The sequence below is a fragment of the Centroberyx affinis genome, unplaced genomic scaffold (genome assembly GCF_046629955.1).
Source record: "Centroberyx affinis isolate AG114_WGS23_722 - 3 ecotype Tasmania unplaced genomic scaffold, CSIRO-AGI_Caff_v1 ptg000188l_1, whole genome shotgun sequence".
NCBI lineage: Eukaryota > Metazoa > Chordata > Actinopteri > Beryciformes > Berycidae > Centroberyx > Centroberyx affinis.
This window is the reverse complement of record NW_027278883.1, coordinates 7,686-21,597: the sequence shown is the minus strand read 5'-3', so window position 1 is coordinate 21,597 and position 13,912 is coordinate 7,686. Positions and strand designations below refer to the sequence as shown.

Here is a 13,912-nt window from a genome sequence, read left to right as displayed (position 1 = left end):
TGGTGTTTCAAGCCAAACCATGAAAGAGCGTTGAACTCCGGATGCAAAGGTCCAGTTTAAATCCGGGCTTTTGACAAGCGGCTACGGCTCTTTTGTTCAAAAGCCAAGCCCCTGTCATAGGAAGGCCAAGTCACCTGGAGAATGCGGGCATCGATCCCGCTACCTCTCGCATGCTAAGCGAGCGCTCTACCATTTGAGCTAATTCCCCTGCCTGCAAGCCAAGCCATAGGGAAGCCTCGAGACTTTTCACCCTGTGGCAGGACCTCGCTGTCTATTAGGGTTACCCCAAGTTGATAAATCAGTGTCTGGCATTGACTGGCAACTTGCAGTCGTGAAAAATCGGTGCTCATTGAACCATTTCAAGAGCCGTTATGTTGCCAATGTGATGGCACAGCAGACCGAGCTCTTCCGTTTCAGAGGCAGAAGTCTTTGATTGACATATGCAAAGTGCATTGGAAAATACATGTCCCTGCAAGCGCGCCCAGTGATCCTTTCACATGCCGGTTGCGGTCCCTGGCGGTGCGTGGGATGGCTCTCTGACGACAAGCCGAAATAGCTCAGTTGGGAGAGCGTTAGACTGAAGATCTAAAGGTCCCTGGTTCGATCCCGGGTTTCGGCAAGTGAGGAGGTCACTTGCGGGAAGCGGTCCCTTTTGGTTGCCATCTATCTCCCAGTGTCCGTAACGGCTGGCGCGGCAACCGTTTTAAGCCTGTGATTTTCTGCCTCGTGATTTCCCAAAACACGGCGGACATTTACAAAGAAATACCCTTTTAGGACAACGTAGGCATGCATAGGGTGGCACAGCAAACCGAGGTTCTCGGTTTGAAAGACTGGAATGCAAAAGCAAAGTAACCAACTCAGATGTGTATGCATACAAAACCGGCGCCCTTTTCCTATCCCACCCTACGGCAGATGGCAGAACGCTTGGTTGCAGCACATTTCACTGCACAAACGTGGGCGGGATTTTTCTGCTATACCTTCACGCAACAATGACCTTGGCAGTTGAATTGTAGGATCAAAAAAGGACACTCTGGAGGGGTGCTCAGAGCCTGGGTAGCTCAGACGGTAGAGCATCAGACTTTTAATCTGAGGGTCCAGGGTTCAAGTCCCTGTTCAGGCGTGCGCGTAGCACTTGCTGTAAGCAACGTGAAACCAATCGCCCCAAGCCAGGACGCTGGCAACAAACCAGGGAGGACTGCAATTGCTGCGCTGGGCTTTTGTACATTGAAGGTCAAGCTTACGCTCCCACCTTTGCACGGGTACGCTGTGGAACCGCAGCTCTACATCAAGCCCATTTGATGCCGAGGACAGGCACGCGCCACTCTCAGCACTCGGAGCAGGTATTTGTGGGCGCAGCGTCAAGTGCAAGGCACTGGTGTTTCAAGCCAAACCATGAAAGAGCGTTGAACTCCGGATGCAAAGGTCCAGTTTAAATCCGGGCTTTTGACAAGCGGCTACGGCTCTTTTGTTCAAAAGCCAAGCCCCTGTCATAGGAAGGCCAAGTCACCTGGAGAATGCGGGCATCGATCCCGCTACCTCTCGCATGCTAAGCGAGCGCTCTACCATTTGAGCTAATTCCCCTGCCTGCAAGCCAAGCCATAGGGAAGCCTCGAGACTTTTCACCCTGTGGCAGGACCTCGCTGTCTATTAGGGTTACCCCAAGTTGATAAATCAGTGTCTGGCATTGACTGGCAACTTGCAGTCGTGAAAAATCGGTGCTCATTGAACCATTTCAAGAGCCGTTATGTTGCCAATGTGATGGCACAGCAGACCGAGCTCTTCCGTTTCAGAGGCAGAAGTCTTTGATTGACATATGCAAAGTGCATTGGAAAATACATGTCCCTGCAAGCGCGCCCAGTGATCCTTTCACATGCCGGTTGCGGTCCCTGGCGGTGCGTGGGATGGCTCTCTGACGACAAGCCGAAATAGCTCAGTTGGGAGAGCGTTAGACTGAAGATCTAAAGGTCCCTGGTTCGATCCCGGGTTTCGGCAAGTGAGGAGGTCACTTGCGGGAAGCGGTCCCTTTTGGTTGCCATCTATCTCCCAGTGTCCGTAACGGCTGGCGCGGCAACCGTTTTAAGCCTGTGATTTTCTGCCTCGTGATTTCCCAAAACACGGCGGACATTTACAAAGAAATACCCTTTTAGGACAACGTAGGCATGCATAGGGTGGCACAGCAAACCGAGGTTCTCGGTTTGAAAGACTGGAATGCAAAAGCAAAGTAACCGACTCAGATGTGTATGCATACAAAACCGGCGCCCTTTTCCTATCCCACCCTACGGCAGATGGCAGAACGCTTGGTTGCAGCACATTTCACTGCACAAACGTGGGCGGGATTTTTCTGCTATACCTTCACGCAACAATGACCTTGGCAGTTGAATTGTAGGATCAAAAAAGGACACTCTGGAGGGGTGCTCAGAGCCTGGGTAGCTCAGACGGTAGAGCATCAGACTTTTAATCTGAGGGTCCAGGGTTCAAGTCCCTGTTCAGGCGTGCGCGTAGCACTTGCTGTAAGCAACGTGAAACCAATCGCCCCAAGCCAGGACGCTGGCAACAAACCAGGGAGGACTGCAATTGCTGCGCTGGGCTTTTGTACATTGAAGGTCAAGCTTACGCTCCCACCTTTGCACGGGTACGCTGTGGAACCGCAGCTCTACATCAAGCCCATTTGATGCCGAGGACAGGCACGCGCCACTCTCAGCACTCGGAGCAGGTATTTGTGGGCGCAGCGTCAAGTGCAAGGCACTGGTGTTTCAAGCCAAACCATGAAAGAGCGTTGAACTCCGGATGCAAAGGTCCAGTTTAAATCCGGGCTTTTGACAAGCGGCTACGGCTCTTTTGTTCAAAAGCCAAGCCCCTGTCATAGGAAGGCCAAGTCACCTGGAGAATGCGGGCATCGATCCCGCTACCTCTCGCATGCTAAGCGAGCGCTCTACCATTTGAGCTAATTCCCCTGCCTGCAAGCCAAGCCATAGGGAAGCCTCGAGACTTTTCACCCTGTGGCAGGACCTCGCTGTCTATTAGGGTTACCCCAAGTTGATAAATCAGTGTCTGGCATTGACTGGCAACTTGCAGTCGTGAAAAATCGGTGCTCATTGAACCATTTCAAGAGCCGTTATGTTGCCAATGTGATGGCACAGCAGACCGAGCTCTTCCGTTTCAGAGGCAGAAGTCTTTGATTGACATATGCAAAGTGCATTGGAAAATACATGTCCCTGCAAGCGCGCCCAGTGATCCTTTCACATGCCGGTTGCGGTCCCTGGCGGTGCGTGGGATGGCTCTCTGACGACAAGCCGAAATAGCTCAGTTGGGAGAGCGTTAGACTGAAGATCTAAAGGTCCCTGGTTCGATCCCGGGTTTCGGCAAGTGAGGAGGTCACTTGCGGGAAGCGGTCCCTTTTGGTTGCCATCTATCTCCCAGTGTCCGTAACGGCTGGCGCGGCAACCGTTTTAAGCCTGTGATTTTCTGCCTCGTGATTTCCCAAAACACGGCGGACATTTACAAAGAAATACCCTTTTAGGACAACGTAGGCATGCATAGGGTGGCACAGCAAACCGAGGTTCTCGGTTTGAAAGACTGGAATGCAAAAGCAAAGTAACCGACTCAGATGTGTATGCATACAAAACCGGCGCCCTTTTCCTATCCCACCCTACGGCAGATGGCAGAACGCTTGGTTGCAGCACATTTCACTGCACAAACGTGGGCGGGATTTTTCTGCTATACCTTCACGCAACAATGACCTTGGCAGTTGAATTGTAGGATCAAAAAAGGACACTCTGGAGGGGTGCTCAGAGCCTGGGTAGCTCAGACGGTAGAGCATCAGACTTTTAATCTGAGGGTCCAGGGTTCAAGTCCCTGTTCAGGCGTGCGCGTAGCACTTGCTGTAAGCAACGTGAAACCAATCGCCCCAAGCCAGGACGCTGGCAACAAACCAGGGAGGACTGCAATTGCTGCGCTGGGCTTTTGTACATTGAAGGTCAAGCTTACGCTCCCACCTTTGCACGGGTACGCTGTGGAACCGCAGCTCTACATCAAGCCCATTTGATGCCGAGGACAGGCACGCGCCACTCTCAGCACTCGGAGCAGGTATTTGTGGGCGCAGCGTCAAGTGCAAGGCACTGGTGTTTCAAGCCAAACCATGAAAGAGCGTTGAACTCCGGATGCAAAGGTCCAGTTTAAATCCGGGCTTTTGACAAGCGGCTACGGCTCTTTTGTTCAAAAGCCAAGCCCCTGTCATAGGAAGGCCAAGTCACCTGGAGAATGCGGGCATCGATCCCGCTACCTCTCGCATGCTAAGCGAGCGCTCTACCATTTGAGCTAATTCCCCTGCCTGCAAGCCAAGCCATAGGGAAGCCTCGAGACTTTTCACCCTGTGGCAGGACCTCGCTGTCTATTAGGGTTACCCCAAGTTGATAAATCAGTGTCTGGCATTGACTGGCAACTTGCAGTCGTGAAAAATCGGTGCTCATTGAACCATTTCAAGAGCCGTTATGTTGCCAATGTGATGGCACAGCAGACCGAGCTCTTCCGTTTCAGAGGCAGAAGTCTTTGATTGACATATGCAAAGTGCATTGGAAAATACATGTCCCTGCAAGCGCGCCCAGTGATCCTTTCACATGCCGGTTGCGGTCCCTGGCGGTGCGTGGGATGGCTCTCTGACGACAAGCCGAAATAGCTCAGTTGGGAGAGCGTTAGACTGAAGATCTAAAGGTCCCTGGTTCGATCCCGGGTTTCGGCAAGTGAGGAGGTCACTTGCGGGAAGCGGTCCCTTTTGGTTGCCATCTATCTCCCAGTGTCCGTAACGGCTGGCGCGGCAACCGTTTTAAGCCTGTGATTTTCTGCCTCGTGATTTCCCAAAACACGGCGGACATTTACAAAGAAATACCCTTTTAGGACAACGTAGGCATGCATAGGGTGGCACAGCAAACCGAGGTTCTCGGTTTGAAAGACTGGAATGCAAAAGCAAAGTAAACAACTCAGATGTGTATGCATACAAAACCGGCGCCCTTTTCCTATCCCACCCTACGGCAGATGGCAGAACGCTTGGTTGCAGCACATTTCACTGCACAAACGTGGGCGGGATCTTTCTGCTATACCTTCACGCAACAATGACCTTGGCAGTTGAATTGTAGGATCAAAAAAGGACACTCTGGAGAGGCGCTGAGAGCCTGGGTAGCTCAGACGGTAGAGCATCAGACTTTTAATCTGAGGGTCCAGGGTTCAAGTCCCTGTTCAGGCGTGCGCGTAGCACTTGCTGTAAGCAATGTGAAACCAATCGCCCCAAGCCAGGACGCTGGCAACAAACCAGGGAGGACTGCAATTGCTGCGCTGGGCTTTTGTACATTGAAGGTCAAGCTTACGCTCCCACCTTTGCACGGGTACGCTGTGGAACCGCAGCTCTACATCAAGCCCATTTGATGCCGAGGACAGGCACGCGCCACTCTCAGCACTCGGAGCAGGTATTTGTGGGCGCAGCGTCAAGTGCAAGGCACTGGTGTTTCAAGCCAAACCATGAAAGAGCGTTGAACTCCGGATGCAAAGGTCCAGTTTAAATCCGGGCTTTTGACAAGCGGCTACGGCTCTTTTGTTCAAAAGCCAAGCCCCTGTCATAGGAAGGCCAAGTCACCTGGAGAATGCGGGCATCGATCCCGCTACCTCTCGCATGCTAAGCGAGCGCTCTACCATTTGAGCTAATTCCCCTGCCTGCAAGCCAAGCCATAGGGAAGCCTCGAGACTTTTCACCCTGTGGCAGGACCTCGCTGTCTATTAGGGTTACCCCAAGTTGATAAATCAGTGTCTGGCATTGACTGGCAACTTGCAGTCGTGAAAAATCGGTGCTCATTGAACCATTTCAAGAGCCGTTATGTTGCCAATGTGATGGCACAGCAGACCGAGCTCTTCCGTTTCAGAGGCAGAAGTCTTTGATTGACATATGCAAAGTGCATTGGAAAATACATGTCCCTGCAAGCGCGCCCAGTGATCCTTTCACATGCCGGTTGCGGTCCCTGGCGGTGCGTGGGATGGCTCTCTGACGACAAGCCGAAATAGCTCAGTTGGGAGAGCGTTAGACTGAAGATCTAAAGGTCCCTGGTTCGATCCCGGGTTTCGGCAAGTGAGGAGGTCACTTGCGGGAAGCGGTCCCTTTTGGTTGCCATCTATCTCCCAGTGTCCGTAACGGCTGGCGCGGCAACCGTTTTAAGCCTGTGATTTTCTGCCTCGTGATTTCCCAAAACACGGCGGACATTTACAAAGAAATACCCTTTTAGGACAACGTAGGCATGCATAGGGTGGCACAGCAAACCGAGGTTCTCGGTTTGAAAGACTGGAATGCAAAAGCAAAGTAACCAACTCAGATGTGTATGCATACAAAACCGGCGCCCTTTTCCTATCCCACCCTACGGCAGATGGCAGAACGCTTGGTTGCAGCACATTTCACTGCACAAACGTGGGCGGGATTTTTCTGCTATACCTTCACGCAACAATGACCTTGGCAGTTGAATTGTAGGATCAAAAAAGGACACTCTGGAGGGGTGCTCAGAGCCTGGGTAGCTCAGACGGTAGAGCATCAGACTTTTAATCTGAGGGTCCAGGGTTCAAGTCCCTGTTCAGGCGTGCGCGTAGCACTTGCTGTAAGCAACGTGAAACCAATCGCCCCAAGCCAGGACGCTGGCAACAAACCAGGGAGGACTGCAATTGCTGCGCTGGGCTTTTGTACATTGAAGGTCAAGCTTACGCTCCCACCTTTGCACGGGTACGCTGTGGAACCGCAGCTCTACATCAAGCCCATTTGATGCCGAGGACAGGCACGCGCCACTCTCAGCACTCGGAGCAGGTATTTGTGGGCGCAGCGTCAAGTGCAAGGCACTGGTGTTTCAAGCCAAACCATGAAAGAGCGTTGAACTCCGGATGCAAAGGTCCAGTTTAAATCCGGGCTTTTGACAAGCGGCTACGGCTCTTTTGTTCAAAAGCCAAGCCCCTGTCATAGGAAGGCCAAGTCACCTGGAGAATGCGGGCATCGATCCCGCTACCTCTCGCATGCTAAGCGAGCGCTCTACCATTTGAGCTAATTCCCCTGCCTGCAAGCCAAGCCATAGGGAAGCCTCGAGACTTTTCACCCTGTGGCAGGACCTCGCTGTCTATTAGGGTTACCCCAAGTTGATAAATCAGTGTCTGGCATTGACTGGCAACTTGCAGTCGTGAAAAATCGGTGCTCATTGAACCATTTCAAGAGCCGTTATGTTGCCAATGTGATGGCACAGCAGACCGAGCTCTTCCGTTTCAGAGGCAGAAGTCTTTGATTGACATATGCAAAGTGCATTGGAAAATACATGTCCCTGCAAGCGCGCCCAGTGATCCTTTCACATGCCGGTTGCGGTCCCTGGCGGTGCGTGGGATGGCTCTCTGACGACAAGCCGAAATAGCTCAGTTGGGAGAGCGTTAGACTGAAGATCTAAAGGTCCCTGGTTCGATCCCGGGTTTCGGCAAGTGAGGAGGTCACTTGCGGGAAGCGGTCCCTTTTGGTTGCCATCTATCTCCCAGTGTCCGTAACGGCTGGCGCGGCAACCGTTTTAAGCCTGTGATTTTCTGCCTCGTGATTTCCCAAAACACGGCGGACATTTACAAAGAAATACCCTTTTAGGACAACGTAGGCATGCATAGGGTGGCACAGCAAACCGAGGTTCTCGGTTTGAAAGACTGGAATGCAAAAGCAAAGTAAACAACTCAGATGTGTATGCATACAAAACCGGCGCCCTTTTCCTATCCCACCCTACGGCAGATGGCAGAACGCTTGGTTGCAGCACATTTCACTGCACAAACGTGGGCGGGATCTTTCTGCTATACCTTCACGCAACAATGACCTTGGCAGTTGAATTGTAGGATCAAAAAAGGACACTCTGGAGAGGCGCTGAGAGCCTGGGTAGCTCAGACGGTAGAGCATCAGACTTTTAATCTGAGGGTCCAGGGTTCAAGTCCCTGTTCAGGCGTGCGCGTAGCACTTGCTGTAAGCAATGTGAAACCAATCGCCCCAAGCCAGGACGCTGGCAACAAACCAGGGAGGACTGCAATTGCTGCGCTGGGCTTTTGTACATTGAAGGTCAAGCTTACGCTCCCACCTTTGCACGGGTACGCTGTGGAACCGCAGCTCTACATCAAGCCCATTTGATGCCGAGGACAGGCACGCGCCACTCTCAGCACTCGGAGCAGGTATTTGTGGGCGCAGCGTCAAGTGCAAGGCACTGGTGTTTCAAGCCAAACCATGAAAGAGCGTTGAACTCCGGATGCAAAGGTCCAGTTTAAATCCGGGCTTTTGACAAGCGGCTACGGCTCTTTTGTTCAAAAGCCAAGCCCCTGTCATAGGAAGGCCAAGTCACCTGGAGAATGCGGGCATCGATCCCGCTACCTCTCGCATGCTAAGCGAGCGCTCTACCATTTGAGCTAATTCCCCTGCCTGCAAGCCAAGCCATAGGGAAGCCTCGAGACTTTTCACCCTGTGGCAGGACCTCGCTGTCTATTAGGGTTACCCCAAGTTGATAAATCAGTGTCTGGCATTGACTGGCAACTTGCAGTCGTGAAAAATCGGTGCTCATTGAACCATTTCAAGAGCCGTTATGTTGCCAATGTGATGGCACAGCAGACCGAGCTCTTCCGTTTCAGAGGCAGAAGTCTTTGATTGACATATGCAAAGTGCATTGGAAAATACATGTCCCTGCAAGCGCGCCCAGTGATCCTTTCACATGCCGGTTGCGGTCCCTGGCGGTGCGTGGGATGGCTCTCTGACGACAAGCCGAAATAGCTCAGTTGGGAGAGCGTTAGACTGAAGATCTAAAGGTCCCTGGTTCGATCCCGGGTTTCGGCAAGTGAGGAGGTCACTTGCGGGAAGCGGTCCCTTTTGGTTGCCATCTATCTCCCAGTGTCCGTAACGGCTGGCGCGGCAACCGTTTTAAGCCTGTGATTTTCTGCCTCGTGATTTCCCAAAACACGGCGGACATTTACAAAGAAATACCCTTTTAGGACAACGTAGGCATGCATAGGGTGGCACAGCAAACCGAGGTTCTCGGTTTGAAAGACTGGAATGCAAAAGCAAAGTAACGCCGCTTCTATTCGCAACACTCAAACGGGCCGCACCCTTTGACAGGGCAGGACCTAGCTTCATGTTAGCGTTCCACACAATTCTTAAATCAGTGGCTGGCATTCACTTATAATTTGTTTTCATTAAAAACTGGCCGTCAATGGGCCTTTTCAACAGGCGTTAGGTTGCAAATATGGTGGCACAGCAAAGCGAGGTTCTCGGTTTGAAAGACTGGAATGCAAAAGCAAAGTAACCAACACAGATGTGTCTGCATACAAAGGCAAGGCAAGGCAAGGTATCTTTATTTGTATAGCACATTTCATACACTGTGGCAGTTCAAAGTGCTTTACAGAGTGATAAAAATACAGTAAAGGTAAAAGATTTACAATTAAAAAGTGCAAAAGTACAGACAAGAGATACAAAAGATAAAAGACTTAAAAAGTAAACTAGTGCAGTTCAAATCAAATGAGATAGAAAGATGAAAGAACACAACAAATACAACAAATACTCCCACTTTTAGATGCACATTGTGAACCCATATGTTTTTCTGTAATTTTCTTTTCCCCTGTCCTTCCTGATTCTACTCTTGATCTGATTTATGTCAGATCTCACTGCCTAAGGCAGACGAGAATCATAGATTCTCCTCTTGGTCAAAAACCTCACCATCTACAGATGGATGAGAATCATACAGGGTAAAGCTCTGTCCCCCCCACATATAGTGTTCACTCATGCGCAAGTAAGCATTACCTGGACAAGACTAATGAAAATTCGTACTTGCCCGTGTCAGCTCTGTTGGGATCCTAAACAGAAAGAGTTAAATTTAAGGTTATTTAAAAGCTAAGCTGAAAAGATAAGTTTTTAGCCATTACAGGGTAGAGTAGGCAGCGTAAAATATGAAAGTTTTTAGCTTTGACTTAAAAGTGGTCAGAGTCGGGGCTTGTCTAATATCATCTGGGAGGTTATTCCAGGTCTGTGTTGCATGATAACAAAACGCTGCTTCACCGTGTTTTGTTCTAACTCTTGGGACAGCCAGTAGGCCAGCCCCAGATGTCCTAAGGGTCCTAGAAGGTTCATATGGCACAATCATGTCAGAGATGTATTTGGGCCCAGAGCCACAGAGTGATTTGTAGACAAGCAGCAAGATTTTGAAATCAATTCTCTGAGTGACTGGTAGCCAGTGTAAGGATTTTAGAACTGGTGTAATGTGGTCATATTTCTTAGTTTTCGTCAGGACCCTGGCAGCGGCGTTCTGAATAAATTGGAGTTGCTGAAGAGCTTTTTTTGAAAGCCCTGTGAACAGGCCATTGCAGTAATCCAATCTACTGGAAATAAAGGCGTGGGTTAGCCTTTCTAGGTCTTGTTTGGACATTAGTCCTCTGACTCTTGCAATATTTTTTAGATGGTAGTAAGCTGACGAAGTTACCGATTTGATGTGGCAATTGAAATTTAAATCTGAGTCAGAGATGTATTTGGGCCCAGAGCCACAGAGTGATTTGTAGACAAGCAGCAAGATTTTGAAATCAATTCTCTGAGTGACTGGTAGCCAGTGTAAACGTGGGCGTGATTTTTCTGCTATTCCTTCACGCAACAATGACCTTGGCAGTTGAATTGTAGGAACAAAAAAGGACACTCTGGAGAGGCACTGAGACCCTGGGTAGCTCAAACAGTAGAGCATCAGACTTTTAATCTGAGGGTCCAGGGTTCAAGTCCCTGTTCAGGTGTGTGCGTAGCACTTCTGCTGTGCAAAGGCAAAAGGCCTTGACTTCAATTTTGGTCGAAAATGAGTTATTGTGATTTTTGGAACATTAAAGATCAGCTTTCAAGTGGACAAATATCTGTCAATTTTGTTGTTTTTTGTAGAAAATAGTAGGTTGTCTTTGCTGTAACTTCCAAAAGCCCTAGAAAAGCCAAGGCAGAATCCCGTAACATCAGTTACGGTTCTTTGTCTTTGTTTCGCTGCACTCTGGAACACTCAGTCCCGTTCAGTTCAGAGTTAAGGTAGGAGTTAAGGTGCTCTGCCTTTGTTTTGCTGCACATCAAGTGAAGTTACTGTTTACCGCGCTGGAGTTACGGTGTTATACCTATGTATTAATATCTGTCATCGAAGCATTTCTGACACACACACAGTAGCTTGAATATAGTGTAAAGCAAATAGTGTTGCAGTGGTTGTTTTTACTAATGTTACTTGTTAGCGAGCTAGCTAGCGTTAGCTAGCTTAGGCTAACTACTTGACAAACAAAACTAAACTGCTCCCATATGCAATCAGAATGCAAACAAAGCATTGGGAACAAACAATAACTAGATGGCTTGCCAGCTATAAGTAATCGTAAATCATACGCAATGAATGCTTTTTTCGTGTCATGCAGGCTAGTCAGTGCCAGCCTGTGACAGCCCGACACTGACAGCCAAGGAAACAGTGCAAGTGGGTTAGGGCTCGCATAGACACACGACACACCTCCTAAGTAGCCTAATCACACACACACAAGCTCAGCAGTATAACAATTCACAATTAAATAACCTTTTCTTGTAACCTGATAAAAAATCCATTGCAAACAATGTCCACTGAGAAGTTAAATCCAACCAAGTGAGCGATCAAATGTAAGTTAATGCCTTTTGCCTTGGCATGACCCCTTATTATTTTGCAGACAATGCAAAGGCAGAGTACAGTAACTTCCGAATAAGGGTCAAAGGTCAAGTTTGAGCCCAAAATTTTTATGTAGATATATAACTTCATTAAAAAAACAAAGAATTGCCACATTTCCAATAATCTGCCTACAATTCATTTGGCTGGACAACAAAAAAACTTTAAAGTCATTTTTCTCAGTTCTACACTCTGGCGAGTTAAGGTCTTTTGCCTTTGCAGGGCAGACTTGCTGAAGCAATGTGAAACCAATCGCCCCAAGCGAGGACGCTGGCAACAAGCCAAGGAGGACTGCAATTGCTCCGCTGGGCTTTTGTACATTGAAGGTCAAGCAAACGCTCCCACCTTTGCAGCTGTACGCTGTAGAATCGCAGTTCTAGATCAAGCCCATTCGGTGCCGAGGACAGGCACACGCCACTCTCAGTACTCGGAGCAGGTATTTGTCGGCGCAGTGTCAACTGCAAGGCACTCGTGTTTCAAGCCAAATCATGAAAGAGCGTTGAACTCCGGATGCAAAGATCCAGTTTAAATCCTGGGTTTTTACAAATGGCTACGGCTTATTTGTTCAAAAGACAAGCCCCTGTCATAGGATGGACAGGTCATTTGGAGAATGCGGGCATCGATCCCGCTACCTCTCGCATGCTAAGCGAGCGCTCTACCATTTGAGCTAATTCCCCGGCCTGTAAGCCAAGCCATAGGGAAGCCTCGAGACTTTTCACCCTGTGGCAGGACCTCGCTGTCTATTAGGGTCACCCCAAATTGATAAATCAGTGTCTGGCAACTTGCAGTCGTTAAAAATCGGTGCTCACTGAACCATTTCAAGAGCCGTTATATTGCCAATGTGATGGCACAGCAGGCCGAGCTCTTCAGTTTTAGAGGCAGAAGTCTTTAATTAACATATGCAAAGTGCATTGGAAGATACATGTCCCTGCAAGCGCGCCCAGTGATCCTTTCACATGCCGGTTGCGGTCCCTGGCGGTGCATGGGATGGCTCTCTGACGACAAGCCGAAATAGCTCAGTTGGGAGAGTGTTAGACTGAAGATCTAAAGGTCCCTGATTCGATCCCGGGTTTCGGCAAGTGCGGAGGTCACTTGTGTAACATCGTCCCTTTTGGTTGCCATGTATTTCCCAATGTCCGTAACAGCTGGCGCGGCAAACGTTTTAATCCCGTGATTTTCTGGCGCGTGATTTCCCAAAACACGGCGCACATTTACAAAGAAATACCCTTTTAGGAGAACGCAAGCATGCATAGGGCTCCGTCTCGCACTGGAGGACAGCGTTTAAGTGTTTGAGATAACTCCCTTCTCCATTGGCGCTTTGATTCGCAACACTCAAACGGGCTGCACCCTTTGACAGGGCAGGACCTAGCTTCATGTTAGCGTTCCACACAATTCTTAAATCAGTGGCTGGCATTCACTTATAATTTGCGTTCATTGAAAACTGTCCGTCAATGGGCCTTTTCAACAGGCGTTAGGTTGCAAATATGGTGGCACAGCAAAGCAAGGTTCTCGGTTTGAAAGACTGGAATGCAAAAGCAAAGTAACCAACACAGATGTGTCTGCATACAAAACCGGCGCCCTTTTCCTATCCCGCCCTACGGAAGATGGCAGAATGATTGGTTGCAGCACATTTCGCTGCACAAACTTGGGCGTGATTTTTCTGCTATTCCTTCATGCAACAATGACCTTGGCAGTTGAATTGTACGATCAAGGACACTCTGGAGAGGCACTGAGAGCCTGGGTAGCTCAGACGGTAGAGCATCAGACTTTTAATCTGAGGGTCCAGGGTTCAAGTCCCTGTTCAGGCGTGCGCGTAGCACTTGCTGAAGCAATGTGAAACCAATCGCCCCAAGCGAGGACACTGGCAACAAACCAAGGAGGACTACAATTGCTGCACTGGGCTTTTGTACATTGAAGGTCAAGCAAACGCTCCCACCGTTGCAGCAGTACGCTGTAGAATCGCAGCTCTAAATCAAGCCCAGTTGGTGCCGAGGACAAGCACACGCCACGCTCGGCGCACGGAGCAGGTATTTGTCGCCGCAATGTGAAGTGCAAGGCACTGGTGTTTCAAGCCAAATCATGAAAGAGCATTGATCTCTTACTTACTCTTGGATCCCGGATGGTTGGTACTGATCCTGGTTTGGAGTAAATGTCTCCCTGCAAATACGGCGATGTGTTGAGCCTCATTCATTAGGCTGTCG

General features: G+C 49.6%; 24 non-coding genes across 24 annotated transcripts; 16 read left to right on the top strand and 8 right to left on the bottom strand.

Moving 5' to 3' along the window:
* Positions 1–135: 135 nt before the first annotated feature.
* Positions 136–208, bottom strand: trnaa-agc (transfer RNA alanine (anticodon AGC)). Its single transcript has one exon. It is a non-coding gene; the product is annotated as a tRNA-Ala (tRNA).
* A 338-nt stretch (positions 209–546) lies between these two features.
* Positions 547–619, top strand: trnaf-gaa (transfer RNA phenylalanine (anticodon GAA)). Its single transcript has one exon. It is a non-coding gene; the product is annotated as a tRNA-Phe (tRNA).
* A 428-nt stretch (positions 620–1,047) lies between these two features.
* trnak-uuu (transfer RNA lysine (anticodon UUU)) lies at positions 1,048–1,120 on the top strand. Its single transcript has one exon. It is a non-coding gene; the product is annotated as a tRNA-Lys (tRNA).
* A 388-nt stretch (positions 1,121–1,508) lies between these two features.
* trnaa-agc (transfer RNA alanine (anticodon AGC)) lies at positions 1,509–1,581 on the bottom strand. The gene has a single exon. It is a non-coding gene; the product is annotated as a tRNA-Ala (tRNA).
* A 338-nt stretch (positions 1,582–1,919) lies between these two features.
* Positions 1,920–1,992, top strand: trnaf-gaa (transfer RNA phenylalanine (anticodon GAA)). The gene has a single exon. It is a non-coding gene; the product is annotated as a tRNA-Phe (tRNA).
* Positions 1,993–2,420: 428 nt separating this feature from the next.
* trnak-uuu (transfer RNA lysine (anticodon UUU)) lies at positions 2,421–2,493 on the top strand. Its single transcript has one exon. It is a non-coding gene; the product is annotated as a tRNA-Lys (tRNA).
* Positions 2,494–2,881: 388 nt separating this feature from the next.
* On the bottom strand, positions 2,882–2,954 carry trnaa-agc (transfer RNA alanine (anticodon AGC)). Its single transcript has one exon. It is a non-coding gene; the product is annotated as a tRNA-Ala (tRNA).
* Positions 2,955–3,292: 338 nt separating this feature from the next.
* On the top strand, positions 3,293–3,365 carry trnaf-gaa (transfer RNA phenylalanine (anticodon GAA)). The gene has a single exon. It is a non-coding gene; the product is annotated as a tRNA-Phe (tRNA).
* A 428-nt stretch (positions 3,366–3,793) lies between these two features.
* On the top strand, positions 3,794–3,866 carry trnak-uuu (transfer RNA lysine (anticodon UUU)). The gene has a single exon. It is a non-coding gene; the product is annotated as a tRNA-Lys (tRNA).
* A 388-nt stretch (positions 3,867–4,254) lies between these two features.
* On the bottom strand, positions 4,255–4,327 carry trnaa-agc (transfer RNA alanine (anticodon AGC)). The gene has a single exon. It is a non-coding gene; the product is annotated as a tRNA-Ala (tRNA).
* Positions 4,328–4,665: 338 nt separating this feature from the next.
* trnaf-gaa (transfer RNA phenylalanine (anticodon GAA)) lies at positions 4,666–4,738 on the top strand. The gene has a single exon. It is a non-coding gene; the product is annotated as a tRNA-Phe (tRNA).
* A 428-nt stretch (positions 4,739–5,166) lies between these two features.
* Positions 5,167–5,239, top strand: trnak-uuu (transfer RNA lysine (anticodon UUU)). Its single transcript has one exon. It is a non-coding gene; the product is annotated as a tRNA-Lys (tRNA).
* A 388-nt stretch (positions 5,240–5,627) lies between these two features.
* Positions 5,628–5,700, bottom strand: trnaa-agc (transfer RNA alanine (anticodon AGC)). Its single transcript has one exon. It is a non-coding gene; the product is annotated as a tRNA-Ala (tRNA).
* Positions 5,701–6,038: 338 nt separating this feature from the next.
* Positions 6,039–6,111, top strand: trnaf-gaa (transfer RNA phenylalanine (anticodon GAA)). Its single transcript has one exon. It is a non-coding gene; the product is annotated as a tRNA-Phe (tRNA).
* Positions 6,112–6,539: 428 nt separating this feature from the next.
* Positions 6,540–6,612, top strand: trnak-uuu (transfer RNA lysine (anticodon UUU)). Its single transcript has one exon. It is a non-coding gene; the product is annotated as a tRNA-Lys (tRNA).
* Positions 6,613–7,000: 388 nt separating this feature from the next.
* Positions 7,001–7,073, bottom strand: trnaa-agc (transfer RNA alanine (anticodon AGC)). Its single transcript has one exon. It is a non-coding gene; the product is annotated as a tRNA-Ala (tRNA).
* Positions 7,074–7,411: 338 nt separating this feature from the next.
* Positions 7,412–7,484, top strand: trnaf-gaa (transfer RNA phenylalanine (anticodon GAA)). Its single transcript has one exon. It is a non-coding gene; the product is annotated as a tRNA-Phe (tRNA).
* Positions 7,485–7,912: 428 nt separating this feature from the next.
* Positions 7,913–7,985, top strand: trnak-uuu (transfer RNA lysine (anticodon UUU)). The gene has a single exon. It is a non-coding gene; the product is annotated as a tRNA-Lys (tRNA).
* A 388-nt stretch (positions 7,986–8,373) lies between these two features.
* On the bottom strand, positions 8,374–8,446 carry trnaa-agc (transfer RNA alanine (anticodon AGC)). Its single transcript has one exon. It is a non-coding gene; the product is annotated as a tRNA-Ala (tRNA).
* Positions 8,447–8,784: 338 nt separating this feature from the next.
* trnaf-gaa (transfer RNA phenylalanine (anticodon GAA)) lies at positions 8,785–8,857 on the top strand. Its single transcript has one exon. It is a non-coding gene; the product is annotated as a tRNA-Phe (tRNA).
* Positions 8,858–10,718: 1,861 nt separating this feature from the next.
* Positions 10,719–10,791, top strand: trnak-uuu (transfer RNA lysine (anticodon UUU)). The gene has a single exon. It is a non-coding gene; the product is annotated as a tRNA-Lys (tRNA).
* A 1,524-nt stretch (positions 10,792–12,315) lies between these two features.
* On the bottom strand, positions 12,316–12,388 carry trnaa-agc (transfer RNA alanine (anticodon AGC)). The gene has a single exon. It is a non-coding gene; the product is annotated as a tRNA-Ala (tRNA).
* A 328-nt stretch (positions 12,389–12,716) lies between these two features.
* Positions 12,717–12,789, top strand: trnaf-gaa (transfer RNA phenylalanine (anticodon GAA)). Its single transcript has one exon. It is a non-coding gene; the product is annotated as a tRNA-Phe (tRNA).
* A 657-nt stretch (positions 12,790–13,446) lies between these two features.
* trnak-uuu (transfer RNA lysine (anticodon UUU)) lies at positions 13,447–13,519 on the top strand. Its single transcript has one exon. It is a non-coding gene; the product is annotated as a tRNA-Lys (tRNA).
* Positions 13,520–13,912: the final 393 nt, after the last annotated feature.